Genomic DNA, 12,169 nt, shown 5'->3' with positions numbered 1-12,169 from the left:
GATTCTCAAGAGTCTTCTCCAACATCACAAGTTGAAAGCATCAATTCGTTGTCACTCAGCTTTCTTTATGGTTCAACTCTCACATCTGTAAATGTGGAAAACTGGAAAAACCATAGCTTTGACTATAACAGAAGTTTGTTGGCAGAGTGATGTCTTTGCGCTTTAAGGAGGCTGTTAGGCTGTAATGCCATGGTCTCCAGGTGTGGAAGTGGGAAAGATAATAACCTGAAAGACTTTTGCATCTTGGCTTGACCTTCCAGCCCCAGCCTCCACATCTCTGCAATGAAGATACCCCCGAGAGAGCTGGGTGGATGGATGAGTTGGTGTGGGTATGAAAAGTTTGAAAGCAAAGTTCTGTTGAAGTTGGTGTGAAGGCAAGTCCCACCCATTTTTCCCTCTAAAGTTTTATCTCCTAGTAAGTAAAAATGTGAATAAAGTTGACCAATTATAATGATACAGAAAAACAGGGAGTCAGTTGCTTCCTGTGAGCAGTCAGTTTTAGTTTCTTCCAGAGGTCCTGATATATTTTACAAGGTGACTTTTCCCCAGCTTGGCCACTTGATGGCCCAGCTTGCCTCGGGAGCTGGGGGCTGGGGCCCACCAGTGCTGGCTGCAGTAGATGTCAACATCAGATCTCTCTGACCTGCAACTCTAAGTGAGGATCTGACCAAGCCTTCAGACCAGAGATAATAGATGGATTTGTGCTTAATGCATTTTCCAATCAATGCAGCTAACTTGAGGGCTAATTTATGAAAATTGAATATGGTGACAAAATGCTGCATTAAAACTCTACTTATCTTTATGGATTAAAAGTTAGTGTTGGTGGTAGATTTATAGCTGGTTTGAGGAGCCCACAAGATAATAAAGTAGAAGAATTCTCTTTCTTCTTTCTCCATGCACTGAGGATATTCCTGAGGATGGGAGAAGGGCTAGGAAACTAAAGGCTCCTCCCAAGGAGGAGATAATAGCTCTTCCTTTCAGAATATTCCAATGCATTGCCTCTTCTTTTCCATTCCAATGATAGAACACAGACTCTTTGGTCTCCTAACACCCACCTCCACTGCAAACCCACCACTCAATAATGAGATCTGAGAAATGTCTCAACGTCTGAGTTGAATTCCAAGTTCCAAGTGAGCCAGCTTTCTAAAGCAGAAACACTTCCTAGTGGAGTGAAGTGAAGTGAAAGTCACTCCATTGTGTCTGACTCTTTGCGACCCCATGGATTGCAGATCCCCGGGTTCCTCTGTCCATGGGGATTCTCAGGCAAGGACACTGGAGTGGGCTGCCAGGCCCTCCTCCAGGGGATCTCCCCATCCCAGGGATGGAACCCAGGTCTCCCACATTGCAGGCAGATTGTTTACCAACTGAGCCACCAGGGAAGCACCTGACTCAAACGGCCAATGGTTTCCACACGCCTATGTTTCCTTCTGAGCAGAGAAGACCCTTCTATCTGAGTACCTATCCCTGGGCTCTGATGCTGGAAGGATGGTCCTGCAGGTCTGTGTTACTGTTCTCTAAAAGGCTTTAAAATACAAGTTGACAACATCCTTTCCCACTGAACCCATCCCTCCAAAAAGCCCCACAGAAAACTTGAAAACCCTTTGCAAAGCTCCTAATCAGTGAACAGGGGGAGAAGAGAAATACTTGTTTTGTTGCATTTTGTTTCCATGGGCTGGGGAGATTGTAAAGGAAGAAAGCCTGAGTGTCTTTGTGGTTAGTATGAAAGGCAGCATCTGGCAGAGGAAATGCTCCCTGGCAGGACATGGGTGCAAATGCTTCTTGACAATTCTAATCAAGGAGTGTTCTCGTTAGCATTCAAGATGGCTGGGATGATAAATTATATGAATAATTTTGGTTCTTTGTCAGGACTTGGAAGATATCTTCCCGCAACACATCTGTAGCTGTGCATACTTAATTAGTAGCTAAAGAACAAACATGAGGCATGTGGTGTGGGCACATCCTTGTGCTGCAGAATGTCACTTGCATTTGATGGTGTGTACGTTAGATAAACGGATGAGATAGCAAGCTCCTCAGCCAGAACCCTCCTAGGAGCCTTAGGTGAGCAGAGGACTGGGCCTGTTTCTTTTAACCTGGAAACAGGAAGGAGGCTTGGATATGAGCAGGTTTAATTTGGGGACTGGTGCTGGGTCACTACAGCAGCAATAATCTCTTACCAGGCTTCCTGCAGACCAACTTCGCATTCCCAACTTCAAATAAACAATGCATGAAGACTATGACAAGTTTGAACACTTAAAGTGTGCCAAACATATGAGTACTTCAAAATTTCACTGGTATGACAGCATTATCAGCTTCAAGGATAGTACTTGGAAAAATAATTTAGCTAAAACTCAACATATTCTACATAGGGTAAAGGATTCACTATTATTTGATAACTTGGAAAGCCATAATATGGTGATACTGTGGCCCTTATAAAATTAGTCATCACTGAGCATCTTTCTTAATTTAGCACTGGTCTGTCTCCATTCTGTCTGTTGTGTCATTGATTTTCTCTACTAAGCTTCCTGCCTTTTATGGGCTGCTATAAACCTCTGGTTTTTAAAAAAATGTAAATTATTCAGATTAAAATTTCAGATCTTAGAACTGGAGGAAAATTTGTTGAAGTTAATGAAAGGGTTGCGGGAAAACTGTTCAAATCCCATTCAACTCCCAAGGCAAGTGAGGATCTGGCTGAAGTAGCCTAAGTAATGATGGAAGAGAACACTAACAGGATGATAGTGCTTAAAGAAATAATTTGAAAACGAAAGAATAAAGAGAGGCCCCTAGGAAGAGTAAATAAAATACTTTAACAGTCATTAAAAAACAACAACAAGAGTGCTTAGAAGATAAAACATGAAACAAAGAATGCCATATTTTACCATCCTACTTAATTACTAGCTTTGTTGTTTTTGTCCAGTCATTAAGTCATGTCTGACTCCTTGCAACCCCATAGACTACAGCACTCCAGCTTTCCTATCCCTCACCATCTCCCAGTGCTTGCTCAAACTCATGTTCATTGAGTCAGCGATGCCATCCAACCATCTCATTTTTTGTCGTCTCCCTTCTCCTCTTGCCCTCAGTCTTTCCCAGCGTCAGGGTCTTTTCCAATGAGTTGACTCTTCACATCAGGTGGCCAAAGAATTGGAGCTTCAGCTTCAGCATCAATCCTTCCAATGAATACCAATTTCCTTTAGAATTGAGTAGTTTGACTTTGCTGTCCAGGGGACTCTCAAGAGTTTTCTCCAGCACTACAGTTCGAAAGCATCAATTCTTTGGTGCTCAGCCCTTGATGGTCCACCTCTCACGTTATTACATGACTACTGGAAAAATCACAGCTTTGACTAGGCATACCTTTTTGGCAAAGTGATGTCTCTGCTTTTTAATACACTGTCTAGGTTTGTCATAGCTTTACTTTTAAAGAGCAAGCGTCTTTTAATTTCATGGCTGCAGGCACTGTCTGCAGTGATTTTGGAGCCCAAGGAAATAAATCTGTCACTGTTTCCACTTTTCCCCCCATCTATTTGCCATGAAGTAATGGGACTAGATGCCAAGATCTTAGTTTTCTGAACATTGAGTTTTAAGCCAACTTTTTCACTCTCCTCTTTATCCATCATCAAGAGACTCTTTAGTTCTTTGTTGTTTTTTGTCATTAGAGTCATATCATCTGCGTATTTGAGGTTATTGATATTTCTCCTGGGAATCTTGATTCCAGCTTGTGAGTCATCCAGTCCAGCATTTCACCTGATGTACTTTGGCTATAAGTTAAATAAGCAGGGTGACAATACACAGCCTTGATGTACTCCTTTCCTAGTTTTGAAACAGTCTGTTTTATGTTCGATTCTAACTGTTGCTTCCTGACCAACATACAGGTTTCTCAGGAGACAGACTAGGTGGTCTGTTATTCCCATCTCTTTAAGAATTTCCTACAGTTTGCTGTGATCCACACAGTCAAAGGTTTTAGCATAGTCAATGCAGCAGATATAGATGTTTTTTCTGGAATTTCCTTGCTCTTTGTATGATCCAACACATGTTGTAATTTAATCTCTGGCTCCTCTGCCTTTTTGAAACCCAGTTTGTACATCTGGAAGTTCTTGTTTCACATACTTCTGAAGCCTAGCTTGAAGGATTTTGAGAATTACCTTGCTGGCATGTAAAATGAACACAATTGTATAGTAGTTTGAGCATTCTTTGGCATTGCCCTTTGGGATTGGAATGAAAATTGACCTTTTCAAGTCCTGTGGCCACTGCTGAGTTTTCCAAATTTGCTGGCATATTGAAGTGTAACACTTTAATAAAATCATCTTTTAAGATTTTAAATAGCTCAGCTGAAATTCCATCACCTCCACTAGCTTTGTTTAACAATGCTTTCTAAGGTTCACTTGACTTCACGCTCCAGGATGTCTGACTCTAGGTGAGTGACCACATCTTTGTGGTTATCTGGGTCATTAAGACCTTTTTTATACACTTCTGTGTATTCTTTTTTTTTTTTTTTCCATTTATTTTTATTAGTTGGAGGCTAATTACTTTACAATATTGTAGTGTTTTTTGTCATACATTGACATGAATCAGCCATGGATTTACATGTATTCCCCATTGCAATCCCCCATCCCCCCTCCCTCTCCACCCGATTCCTTTGGGTCTTCCCAGTGCACCAGGCCTGAGCACTTGTCTCATGCATCCAGCCTGGGCTGGTGATCTGTTTCACCATAGATAATATACATGTTTCGATGCTGTTCTTGTAAAACATTCCACTCTCGCCTTCTCCCAGAGAGTCCAAAATTCTATTCTGTACATCTGTGTCTCTTTTTCTGTTTTGCATATAGGGTTATCGTTACCATCTTTCTAAATTCCATATATATGCGTTAGTATACGGTATTGCTCTTTATCTTTCTGGCTTACTTCACTCTGTATAATGGGCTCCAGTTTCATCCATCTCATTAGAACTGATTTAAATGGATTCTTTTTAACGACTGAGTAATATTCCATGGTGTATATGTACCACAGCTTCCTTATCCATTCGTCTGCTGATGGGCATCTAGGTTGTTTCCATGTCTTGGCAATTATAAATAGTGCTGCAATGAACATTGGGGTGCATGTGTCTCTTTCAGATCTGGTTTCCTCGGTGTGTATGCCCGGAAGTGGGATTGCTGGGTCATATGGCAGTTCTATTTCCAGTTTTTTAAGAAATCTCCACACTGTTCTCCATAGGGGCTGTACTAGTTTGCATTCCCACCAACAGTGTAAGAGGGTTCCCTTTTCTCCACACCCTCTCCAGCATTTATTGCTTGTAGACTTTTGGATAGCAGCCATCCTGACTGGTGTGTAATGGTACCTCGTTGTGGTTTTGATTTGCATTTCTCTGATAATGAATGATGTTGAGCATCTTTTCATGTGTTTGATAGCCATCTGTATGTCTTCTTTGGAGAAATGTCTGTTTAGTTCTTTGGCCCATTTTTTAATTGGGTCATTTATTTTTCTGGAATTGAGCTGCAGGAGCTGCTTGTATATTTTTGAGATTAATCCTTTGTCTGTTTCTTCATTTGCTATTATTTTCTCCCAATCTGAGGGCTGTGTTTTCACCTTGCTTATAGTTTCCTTTGTTGTGCAAAAGCCTTTAAGTTTCATTACGTCCCATTTGTTTATTTTTGCTTTTATTTCCAATATTCTGGGAGGTGGGTCATAGAGGATCTTGCTTTGATTTATGTCAGAGAGTGTTTTGCCTACGTTCTCCTCTAAGAGGTTTATAGTTTCTGGTCTTATATTTAGATCTTTAATCCATCTTGAGTTTATTTTTGTGTATGGTGTTAGAAAGTGTTCTAGTTTCATTCTTTTACAAGTGGTTAACCAGTTTTCCCAGCACCACTTGTTAAAGAGGTTGTCTTTTTTCCATTGTATATCCTTGCCTCCTTTGTCGAAGATAAGGTGTCCATAGGTTCGTGGATTTATCTCTGGGCTTTCTATTCTGTTCCATTGATCTATATTTCTGTCTTTGTGCCAGTACCACACTGTCCTGATGACTGTGGCTTTGTAGTAGAATCTGAAGCCAGGCAGGTTGATTCCTCCAGTTCCATTCTTCTTTCTCAAGATTACTTTGGCTATCCGAGGTTTTTTGTATTTCCATACACATTGTGAAATTATTTGTTCTAGTTCTGTGAAAAATGCCATTGGTAGCTTGATAGGGATTGCATTGAATCTATAGATTGCTTTGGGTAGTATAGTCATTTTGACAATATTGATTCTTCCAATCCATGAACACGGTATGTTTCTCCATCTGTTTGTGTCCTCTTTGATTTCTTTCATCAGTGTTTTATAGTTTTCTATGTATAGGTCTTTTGTTTCTTTAGGTAGATGTACTCCTAAGTATTTTATTCTTTTTGTTGCAATGGTGAATGGTATTGTTTCCTTAATTTCTCTTTCTGTTTTCTCATTGTTAGTATATAGGAATGCAAAGGATTTCTGTGTGTTAATTTTATATCCTGCAACTTTACTATATTCGTTGATTAGCTCTAGTAATTTTCTGGTAGAGTCATTAGGGTTTTCTATGTAGAGGGTCATGTCATCTGCAAACAGCGAGAGTTTCACTTATTCTTTTCCTATCTGAATTCCTTTTACTTCTTTTTCTGCTCTGATTGCTGTGGCCAAAACTTCCAACACTATGTTGAATAGTAGTGGTGAGAGTGGGCACCCTTGGCTTGTTCCTGATTTCAGGGGAAATGCTTTCAATTTTTCACCATTGAGGGTAATGCTTGCTGTGGGTTTGTCATATATGGCTTTTATTATGTTGAGGTATGTTCCTTCTATTCCTGCTTTCTGGAGAGTTTTAATCATAAATGAGTGTTGAATTTTGTCAAAGGCTTTCTCTGCATCTATTGAGATAATCATATGGTTTTTATCTTTCAATTTGTTAATGTGGTGTATTACATTGATTGATTTGTGGATATTAAAGAATCCTTGCATTCCTGGGATAAAGCCCACTTGGTCATGATGTATGATTTTTTTTAATATGTTGTTGGATTCTGTTTGCTAGAATTTTGTTAAGGATTTTTGCATCTATGTTCATCAGTGATATTGGCCTGTAGTTTTCTTTTTTTGTGGCATCTTTGTCTGGTTTTGGAATTAGGGTGATGGTGGCCTCATAGAATGAGTTTGGAAGTTGACCTTCCTCTGCAATTTTCTGGAAGAGTTTGAGTAAGATAGGTGTTAGCTCTTCTCTAAATTTTTGGTAGAATTCAGCTGTGAAGCCATCTGGTCCTGGGCTTTTGTTTGCTGGAAGATTTCTGATTACAGTTTCGATTTCCTTGCTTGTGATGGGTCTGTTAAGATCTATTCCTTTCTGGTTCAGTTTTAGAAAGTTATACTTTTCTAAGAATTTGTCCATTTCATCCAAGTTGTCCATTTTATTGGCATAGAGCTGCTGGTAGTAGTCTCTTATGATCCTTTGTATTTCAGTGTTGTCTATCGTGATCTCTCCATTTTCATTTCTAATTTTGTTAATTTGTTTCTTCTCTCTTTGTTTCTTAATGAGTCTTGCTAACGGTTTGTCAATTTTGTTTATTTTTTCAAAAAACCAGCTTTTAGCTTTGTTGATTTTTGCTGTAGTCTCTTTTGTTTCTTTTGCATTTATTTCTGCCCTAATTTTTAAGATTTCTTTCCTTCTACTAACCCTGGGGTTCTTAATTTCTTCCTTCTCTAATTGCTTTAAGTGTAGAACTAGGTTATTAATTTGCCTTTTTTCTTGTTTCTTGATGTAAGCCTGTAATGCTATGAACCTTCCCCCTAGCACTTCTTTTACAGTGTCCCATAGGTTTTGGGTTGTTGTGTTTTCATTTTCATTCTCTTCTATGCATATTTTGATTTCTTCTATGGTTTGTTGGTTATTCAGAAGCGTGTTATTTAGCCTCCATATGTTTGAATTTTTAATAATTTTTTTCCTGTAATTGAGATCTAATCTTACTGCACTGTGGTCAGAAAAGATGACTGGAATGATTTCAATTTTTTTTAATTTACCAAGTCTGATTCCTGACTCTGCTCACAATCCCACTCTACAGAAACATGAGCCTGATATGGAGCGACAATTGTGAGGTGGGTGCCTTTAGGGTAGGCACCCTTCCATAAGCTTTGGCAATGAGTAAGGGCGTACACTCTTGTTTCTGTGTGTGTATTTGTGTGTGTGTATGTGTGGTGTGTATTGGGGTTTGGGAGGAGAAAAACTGGAGGGAAAGACCTCCCTACTCATACAGCTTCCTCTTCATAATGCTTGAAAATAATATTGACCCATGATGCTCCCTTTAGTAACTCAGTATAGATAACTCAATATATATAAGTAACATATAGTAATAAAATATAGTAACTCAATATAGATAATATTAGTCTATTATGGGTCAATATAGATTGACATGGAAATCTATCTAAGAAACACTTTGTAGAAACTCAAATTGTAGACTGAATTTATTTCTGGAAAAAAACATGATATATGTAAAATATGATTCAAGTACCTATCCCATGAGCAGTAGGTCCCATGGAGTCTTGGCAGAAAGTTAACCTGAATTTTCCCCACTCACCTCTAAGTTTGTGTTCTGGGTTCTGGCTGGCCTACTGAGCTTGCCTCCTGTGATTGTGTCTTCCTAACCCTTCACCCTCCTTGAATGAAGATCAGCCATTTCCCTTTTTCCCAACACCTGCCATTGTGAGGTAGAGGCTGGCATGGACTTCAGAGGTGTAGCTGCTGCCTGTGGTCTGCAGAGCTGGTGAGGACCCTGATTCAGATGGGGACGCCTCAGCTGAACACGGGCAAGGAGGGGCTGAGTAACTAAAGGGAGCCTTGTTCTGAAGAAACCAATAGACAGGTAGAGCTCTGCATGAGCAAGAGCTGGGAGATGGGGAGTATGGGCATGTTAAGAAATGGCCCCTTGGTGCACATTAAAAAAAACAAAGAAAGAAACAGTTCCTGGTTTAGAGAATGTTCCCTGGAACCGGGGGGAGATAGGCTGATAAGACACCAGAGCTGAAGTCTTGCCTCATCCTCAGATGCCCAGATCACCAGATTGTACTTTGTTAACACCACTGAAAAAGCACCGACAGTCTCTGAGCAAAGGTGCAGAGCTAGGTCTGAGCTGTGCTGAGACCAGGATCTCTAAGAGAGTGCAGGAATGGAAAAGTGGTCAAAAATCCATTTCCACAGCCAGGTGGGAGGAAACAAGGCCTGAATGAGAGGAACAGAAATGAGGGCAGAAGTGGAGGTGCACGCCCGAAAGCCCATTGCAAATCCAGGTAAGGGTTAGGGCAGGGAAGGTTCTTGCAGTCTCTGGAGCAAGAGAATAGTTCCATCCGTAGAAAGAGAGCTAGAGGAGGGTCAAGGTTGGCTGCTGCCAGGAGAGAGACTGATGACAGGCTCCTCAGTATGACTTGCTGATGTCTGAGGCAGGCATGAGCTCACACAGAACAAGTTCCCAGCTCTAAGGAAGATAAAACCATCAAAAGATGCAGGACAGTATGTAGTTCTTGCTGGGTGGGACACTACCTCTAAGGAGAAGTGGAGCCCAGAGAGGAAACCCTCACCTGTTAAAGGAAGTGTAGTATACCGCTGAGGGGAGGGAGTTGGAGCTAATCCTTGGAGACTAAGAAGTTTAACAGGCAGGGGAGAGCTGAGGTTCTGGAAGAGGAGGGCGTTGTGAGCAGAGGGGACCGTCTATGCTGCAAGTGGACTGATGCTCTCAGATGTCACAGCTGTTTCAAATGCCCAAAACAGTGTGATTAGTTTTATTCTAGAGAATGAGGAGAATGAAGGGAATTCTAGAGAGAATGAAGATAATTCTAGAGAATGAAGGGAACTTTAACCATTCCTCTGGTGTTCTGCCCCAGGACCAGGGCTCTATCATGCCCATGGGTTCCTGACTGTGATTTTCTCATTTGCACCTGAGGTCAAGCAGGGACAACTTGACTGGGAGGGTGACCAAGAGAAATGACATGTAAGAAGGATGCAGCAGAGCACTCCATGCACAGTAGGTACTCAGCATTTGTCTTATTAGCATCATTGTTATTTTATCAAGAGCTTTCCAAAACACAGGGAAAAAAGTGTTTTGTGCATATAAGTCCTTAAGTCCAGGAAGTTTATGGAAACCATGATACGTGAGTCCTGAAGGCATGTGATGAAGGGATCACAGTATTCTGGACAAATAGTTTCTTAGCTTCTAATTGTTTCAGGCTCATATCAAGGACATGGAGGCATGTGAATGCCTTGAGTCATAGAAGGGGAGCATGTGAATGCTGCCATCCTCTGCATGTGGACAGAAAGGTTATCTCTTGATTTAATAAGGTTCAAGGAACCTCTTAATTTTAGTACAATGTGAGAGGAAGGAGAATATAATATCACAAAGCTTTACAAAGCATAAGTTTTGGAGCTGGGCTTTCTGAGTTAGAAAGCCAGCACTGCTGAGATTTTACCAGCTCAGCCAAGTGATCTTCAACAGGTTGCTTCACCCTTCTGTGCCCATTTTCCTCATATGTAAAATGGGGCCTTATAAAGTTTAAAGAACATAGTATGCATTTATAAAGTGGCTGGCACATAAATCTGTTAATTAAATGTCAGTTGTATACTTTGCTTCTGTGTGTGTGTTGGTATGTTAGTCACTCAGTTGTGTCTGACTCTGCGACTCCATGGACTGTAGTTCACCAGGCTCCTCTATCCATGGAATTCTCCAGGCAAGAATACTGGAGTGGGTTGCCATTCCCTTCTCCAGGAGATCTTCCCAACCCAGGATTGAACCCAGGTCTTCCTCATGGTAGACAGGTTCTTTACCATCTGGGCCACCAGGGAAGCCCCAGAAAACTTCCATAAGGTTATATATTTAAAGTAATATATTTGATTTTACATTGATATGAACTGAAATTTAGCAACAAATGGGACCATCTCAAAGTGTGCAGATTGCTTGGTAGGCCAAATTTATATTAAGATATTTCAAGGAAAGATCAGCCTTCTGAGACTGCCCAACAAATATTTCCCTGATATTTTCATCAAGAGGTTTTACATATTTGTTAAGTCTTTTCTATTTCCCCTGCAACATGAATGTGAATGAATAAGGCTGTGGAAATTTCATAATGAGGTTCAATAGGGTTTTAATATTTAAACCTACCCTTGTTGTTGGGGGTCACTGCTGCTGCCCTGGTGGGGCCCAGGCAGGCTGAAGAGCACCAAGGGAAGCAGTAGATGCTCAGGTAGAACACAGGCCCCTCCCTTCACTCTGAGTTTTGAGTAAGGTTGGGAGCTCAATATTCTTAAGTGCTGGCTGCTCTGCTTGATCATTTACATGCCAGCTTGGTCATAAAGGAAGGTTTCAGGAACATGCACTCTTCTTATTGAATTGGTTGAAAAACAGGTATAAGAGATTTCTGTCTGCTGAAGGCGGTCTGTGTCAAAGACAGTTAGATAATCCTAGAGGAATAAGCCAATGAAGATGGTTAAACTCATTTTCTTATCTTACAGGTCAGGGAGAGGCAGGAGATTTAAGGGTACAGTCCACTTAGTCAGAAACATCATGTTTCTCACAATGTTATTCACAATTACTTAAGCAATAATTGGTTCTGTGGCTATTTTTTGCAATTCTATATAAAAAGTTGCTGTATTGTCAATGGGAAATTTTCTCCCAGGCTCTTGGAAATGAAGAAGGTCAAATAGCTACAATTTGAAGGAAACCCTAAGCGAGGAGTTCAACAACTCTAAAGGGAGCAAGTGGGCCAGGGAAATACTGTGGGTGAGCAGAGATGGCATAGCCCCATATCAGAGATCAGCCCCCACTCGGTGCCCGTGGGGTTTGCCATGAGAGGATTCAGGCACAGAGTCACTTATGTTATTTCTATATTTCATTGTGGCTCTAATTTTTCTAGAGAAGTTGTGAATCCAGAATTTTATGTAAAACCTTTAGTTTTCCAGTTGGCAACTCAGTGGGCCAAATAATTTCAGGAGAACCCTATCAATCTGCCACATCTGGCTTGAACATGTGGCAAGCAGCATGTTATTTGGGTGAGTTTTAGGAGGTGAATAGCTGCCACTGAGGTCTCCAGCTGCTTCTATGGTGCACACAGCTTCCCTCACAAAGAGATGACGATGACTCCATATACTTTCTACACCATCATGTTAAGTCATCAGGGATGACACTTTCCCCATTGATTTTGA

The sequence above is a fragment of the Dama dama genome, chromosome 4 (genome assembly GCF_033118175.1).
Source record: "Dama dama isolate Ldn47 chromosome 4, ASM3311817v1, whole genome shotgun sequence".
Taxonomy (NCBI): Eukaryota; Metazoa; Chordata; class Mammalia; order Artiodactyla; family Cervidae; genus Dama; species Dama dama.
This window is presented reverse-complemented; position numbering follows the sequence as displayed.